This window comes from Mus pahari, chromosome 21 (assembly GCF_900095145.1).
Source record: "Mus pahari chromosome 21, PAHARI_EIJ_v1.1, whole genome shotgun sequence".
Lineage (NCBI taxonomy): Eukaryota > Metazoa > Chordata > Mammalia > Rodentia > Muridae > Mus > Mus pahari.
Genome location: NC_034610.1, coordinates 16,513,864 through 16,520,512, shown reverse-complemented (window position 1 = coordinate 16,520,512; position 6,649 = coordinate 16,513,864). Strand labels below are relative to the sequence as shown.

The 6,649-nt window shown below is 38.7% G+C and overlaps 1 pseudogene; it reads left to right on the top strand.

The window, feature by feature from the left end:
* The first annotated feature begins 3,219 nt into the window (after positions 1–3,219).
* On the top strand, positions 3,220–3,702 carry LOC110338430 (annotated as a pseudogene).
* Positions 3,703–6,649: the final 2,947 nt, after the last annotated feature.

The following is a 6,649-nucleotide window of genomic DNA, read 5'->3' as shown; positions in this document are numbered from 1 at the left end:
TTTCTGAGTTCGAGGCCAGCCTGGTCTACAAAGTGAGTTCCAGGACAGCCAGGGCTATACAGAGAAACCCTGTCTTGAAAAACCAAAAAAAAAAAAAAAAAAAAAAAAAGTTGTATAGTCTCTAGGGTGGTTAATTTCAGTATGTGAATTTCTTTTGTTGTTTATTTGAACTTTTTTCAATATATAATCAAGTGAAAGAATTTTCAGAAGCAGAAAATTAAATGCTTTCATTGTCTTAAAAACATAATATTTCCGGAAAAATAGTGGACATGACTACTGACCTGGGACTTATTTCCTGGAGAATCAGGCATTTCCTGCTGTTTGTCTTCTTTGAGTTTGTCTTTCAGTAAGGATGTGTAGCTGGCTTCCTGCCCTTTCATATAAAGGAGTCAAAAAGGAAAAGCAAAATATAATGAATGCTATTAAAGCACAACATCAAAAATACGAAAAGGCCCCTGAAAGCAACAGAACTCTACCAGGTGTCTGGTTAATGATACCAAAGCCAGGAAAGCATGGAATGACATTCAAAGCTTGGACAGAAAAGCACCATCAACAATATGGCTGCACCAAGAAAAATACTTCCTTAAAATACATGGAAACATAAGTCCATATGCAGATAGTCACCAATTAACACAACTCCACTGTAGCTGCACAGTACATAATAAATTGGAGAAAAAATATACACAGGAAAATCAGAGAAATTATGAATGAGAATATGACGTAAATTTCATGTGAAGAATAGGTATATACAGGAGAACTGGGAAGTAATTATCCATTCTCAAGACAGCAAACTACTCTCATAGTAAAGTGGTGTGTAGTGTCTATTATCGTGTGTCACAAAGAAGAGGAGAGAATATAATCAGTGGGCTCATGAAACAGCAAAAAGTGTGTTATTCAAACCCATTAAGTGGAGTTGCCAACATACAAAAACTATGGTTTTATGTGAAGAAGTCATGGAAACATGTTTTTCTTTTGTTCAGAGAGGAAGGTGTGTAGATTGGACAGGAATGTTTTAGCCTGAGGAAAACCATTTTTAAGTTATATTTAGAAGATAACCAATGAAAACTTAAAATCATGAGCTTTTGATTGAGTAAAAATCATTCATTGCTCCATCAAACCTATAACCTGAAAAATTTCAGGGAAATAAAAACAGATTAAGGGAAAGAGACATGAAACATTCCTCATATTTATATATGTTAAATCATATTTGACATCCTTAGGATTTAAGTTTTTATAGTTTTCGAACTTTAATGGACTTTCAACCTTTTTTTAAAAAATAATTTATCAGATACATAGTACTTGTTGTTGAAAACAGTCATTGTAAATTATATTCATTTAGTAAAACGTTGTGGTGATTATCGGATCATTATGGACTAAGGCTGGTCTTCAACAACAACAAAAGCAACAGAAAACCCACATACTCATGGAAGCTGAACAACTCTACTCAATGATAACCTGGTCAGGGAAGAAAGAAAGAAATCCATTAAAGACTTTCCAGAATTTAATGTAAATGAAGGAATAGCATATTCAAACTTCTAGGACACAATAAAAGCAGTGCTAAGAGGAAAGTTCATAGCACTGAGTACCTTCATAAGAGACTGGAGAGATTCTATCTGTACTAGCAACTTAACAGCACATCAGAGAGCGCTAGAACAAAAAAGAAGCAAACACACTGAAGCCACATAGAATTCAGGAAATACTCAAACTTAGAGCTGAAACCAAACAATTAGAAACTAAGTCAATAATACAAAGAAGCAACAAAACTAAGAGCTAGTTCTTTGAGAAAATCAACAAGATCTATAAACGCTTAGCCAAATGAACTAAAAGGCACAGAGACAGTATCCAAATTAACAAAATCAGAAATGAAAAGGGTGACACACCAACAGAAACTGAGGAAATTCAAAACATCCTCAGAACTTACTACAAAGGCCTATACTCAAGAAAACTAGATGAAATGGATGCTTTTCTAGACAGATACCACCTACCAAAGTTAAGTCAAGATTAGGTAAACTATCTAAACATTCCCTATGGAAATAGAAGTAGTCACTAAAAACCTCCCCACCAAAAACAGCTCTGAGCAAGATGATTTTAGTGCAGAGTTTAACCAGACTATCAAAGAAGACCTAATACCAATACTTCTCAAAATAGAAGTACTTCCATTTCACAAAATAGAAACAGTAGGGATATTACCTAATTCATTATATGAAAACACAGTTATGCTGATAACTAATCCACACAAAGACTTAACAAAGTAAAAGAATGTCAGACCAAATTTTCTTACTAACATTGCTGCAAAATACTCAATGAAATTCTTGCAAACCAAATCCAAGAACACATCAACACGATCATTCACCGTGATCAAGTAGACTTCATCCCAAGGATGCAGGGATCGTTCAATATATGGAAATCCATTAACCTAATCCACTATATAAACAAATTCAAAGAAAAAAAATCACATGATCTTATTAGATGCTGAAAAAGCCTTTGACAAAATACATCACCCTTTCATGTTAAAGAAAGATCAGGAATTCAAGGCCCATACCTAAACATAATAAAAGCAATATACAGCAAACAAATGGCCAATATCAAATTAAATGGAGAGAAACTAGAAGCAATCCTACTAAAATCAAGGACCAGACAAGGCTGCCCACTCCCTCCTTATTTATTCAATATAGTACTTGAAGTTCTAGCTAGAGCAATTGGACAACAAAAGGAGAACAAGGGGATACATACAAATTGGAAAGAAAGAAGCCAAAGTATCACCATTTGCAGATGATATGATAGTACAAATAAGCTACCCCAAAAATACTACCAGAGAACTACTACACCTGCCTGATAAACAACTTAAGCCAAGTGGCTGGATATAAAGTTAACTCAAATAAACAAGTAGCCTTTCTCAACACAAAGAATAAACTGAGAAAAAAATAGTCACAAAAATATAAAAATATAAAATATTTGGTGTAACTCTAATCAAAGTGAAAGATCTGTATGACAATAACTTCAAGTCTCTGAAGAAATAAATTGAAGAAGACCTCAGAAGATGAAAAGATCTCCCATGCTCATGGATTGGTAGAATTAACATAGTAAAAAAGGCCATTTTTACCAAAACCAATCTACATATTCAATACAATCCCCATCAAAATTCCAAATCAATTCTTTACAGAGATAGAAAGAGCAATTCTCTCGGCCGTGGCAGCCATCTTCCAGTAACTCGCCAACATGACAAACACAAAGTGAAAGCGGCGAGGCACCCGGTACATGTTCTCCAGGCCTTTTAGGAAACATGGCGTTGTTCCTTTGGCCACATACATGTGAATCTACAAGAAGGGTGATATTGTAGACACCAAGGGAATGGGCACTGTTAAAAAAGGAATGCCCCATAAGTGCTACCATGGCAAAACCGGAAGAGTCTACAATGTCACCCAGCTCGCCGTAGGCATCATTGTAAACAAGCAAGTTAAGGGCACAATTCTGGCCAAGAGGATCAATGTGTGGATTGAGCACATCAAGCACTCGAAGAGCAGAGACAGTTTCCTGAAGCGGGTGAAGGAGAACGATCAGAAGAAGAAGGAAGCCAAAGAGAAGGGCACCTGGGTTCAGCTGAAGCGCCAGCCTGCGCCACCCAGAGAAGCACACTTTGTGAGGACTAACGGAAAAGAGCCAGATCTGCTGGAGTCCATTCCCTATGAATTCATGGCCTAATGTACAAAAAGAAATAAAGGACCCAGACTGCAGAGTGTTTTCCTTAAAAAAAAAAAAAAAAAAAAAAAGAGCAATTCTCAAATGCATTTGGAATAACAAAAAACCCAGGATGGAGCAAACAGTGCTCAACAATAAAAGAACTTCTTGCGGAATCACCATCCCTGACCTCAAGCTGTGCTACAGAGCAATAATGATTAAAACCACATGGTACTGGAACAGAGACAGACAGGTAGATCAAGGAAATTGAAGATCCAGAAATAAACACACACACCTATGGTCACATGATCTTTCACAAAGAAGTCAAAATCATCCAGTGGAAAAAAGACAGCATTTTTGAAAAAGTTCAACTGGTGGTCTGCTTGTAGAAGAATGCAAATTAATCCATTTTAACTCCTTGTACCAAGCTCAAGTCCAAGTGGATCTAGGACCTGCACATAAAACCAGATACACTGAATCGAATAGCAGAAAAGTGTGAAAGAGTCTCGATAACATTGGTATAGGGGAAATTTTCCTGAACAGAACACCAATGGCTCAGGCTCTAAGATTGACAATTGACAAATGGGACCTCATAAATTCTAAAAGCTTCTGTAAGGCAAAGAACACTGTCAATAGGACAAAATGGCAACCAACAGATTGGGAAAAGATCTTTACCAACCTTACATCTGATAGAGGGCTGATATTCAATATATACAAAGAACTCAAGAAGTTAGACTTCTTGAGAGAACCAAATTATTAAAAATGGGGTACAGAGCTAAGCATTTTTAATCTGTGGAATCTCAAATGGCTGAGAAACATGTAAAGAAATGTTCAACATGCTTAGTAATCAGGAAAACGCAAATCAAAACGACCCCTGAGATTCCACCTTACACTAATCAGAATGGCTAAGATAAAAACTCAGGTGACAGCAGATGCTGGTGAGGATGTGGAGAAAGAGGAACACTCCTCCATTGCTGGTGGGATTGCAAGCTGGTACGACTTTGGAAATCAATCTGGTGATTCCTCAGAAAATTGGACATAGCTGTACCTGAGGACCTATCTATATCACTCCTGGTGTCATATGTGCAAAAGATGCTCCAACATATAACAAGTGTACATGCCCCGCTGTGTCCATCGCAGCTTTAATTATGATAGTCAGAAGCTAGGAACAACCCAGATGTCCCATGTCAGAAGAATGGATACAGAAAATGTGGTTCATTTACACAATGGAGTACTACCCAGCTATTAAAAATGAAGACTTCATGAAGCATGTAGAAAAATGGATAGAACTAGAAAATATCATCCTGAGTGAACCCAGAGTCCAAAGGACATACATGGTATGCACTCATTGATAAGTGGATATTACCCAAAAAGCTCAGAATACCCACGATAGAACTCACAGATCATATGAAGTTTAACAAGAAGGTGCAGAGAGAGGGAGGGACCTGAGTGGGGGAGGGGAGGTGAAGAAAAAAGGGGGAGAGGCAGGACTATGTATGGTAAGAGACAAGAGAGAAATCCAGAGGGCCAGGAGAATGAATAGAAATAAGTAGAAGTGGGTATTGGGGAACTTGGGGAACCACTAGAAAGTCACAGAGTCCATGGATGAGAAAGGCTCTTAGGACCCAACGGAGATGGCATCAGCCGAAATACCCAACAGCAGGGAGATAGAATCTGAAGAGACAATCTCCAATAAATAGACACGGCTCCCAGTGGAGGTAGCCTATCTAAATATTTTAATCCAGAACTGTTCCTGTCTAAAGGAAATGCAGGGACAAAAATGGAGCAAAGGCTGAAGGAAAGGCCATCCAGAGACAGCACCACTGTGTGATCCATTCCATCCACAGACAACAAACCCTGACACTATTGCTGATGCCAAGAAATGCTTGTAGACAGGAGCCTGGTATGGCTGTCTTCTGAGAGGCTCTGCCAGCACCTGACTAAGACAGATGCAGATACTCAACAACCAACTATTGGACTGAGCTCAGGGACCCCAGTGGAAGAGTTAGGGGAAGGACTGAAGGAGCTGAAGGGGATTGCAACCCCATGGGAAGAACAGCAATATCAACTAATTGGACCCATTAGAGCTTCCAGGGACTAAATCACCAACCAAAGTGTATACATGGGCTAGTCCACTGCTCCCACTACATTTGCCTTATTTGGCATCAGTGGGAGAGGAGGCACTTGGTCCTGGAGGCTTGATGCCCCAGAGAAGGGGGATGCTAGAGTGGTGAGGCAGGATTGGGTGGGAGGGTGGGGGATCATCCTCTTAGAGGCAAAGGAGAAAGGGATAGGGTAGGGGGTTCATGGAGGGGAGACTGGGAAGGGGAATAACATTTGAAATGTAAACAAATAAAATGATTAATAAATAAAAATGAAAGAAAGGTTCTTGTTTTATTAAGTTGTTAGCAAAAGTTATTGGATGAATGTATAATTTGACCACACAACTACCTATTAATGTCTCTTTACAGCAATGGAAACCCTAACTAAGACCACCATCTATGTGATTAGAGATCTGAGAAGGATAAATTATAACCTAAATGACCATTAATCTAAATGTCAATTGAATCTAAATATAATCTAAATGTCAATTAAAATAACAGAGCCTAGTTAATAGTCATCACAGGCTCCTGAGGTCTCCATGTTGATGGGGGAAGGGGTCTACATTCTACATTCTGTTTTTTTTTTGTCAATTTTTATTAGATATTTTCTTCATTTACATTTCAAATGCTATCCTGCAAGTCCCCTATACCCCACCTCCCGCCCTGTTCCCCTACCAACCCACTCGCACTTCTTGGCCCTGGTGTTCCCCTGTACTGGGGCATATAAAGTTTGCAAGACCAAGGGGCCTCTCTTCCCAATGATGGCCAACTAGGCCATCTTCTGCTACGTATGCAGCTAGAGACACGAGCTCTGGGGGTACTGGTTAATTTATATCGTTGTTCCACCTATAGGGTTGCAGACCCCTTCA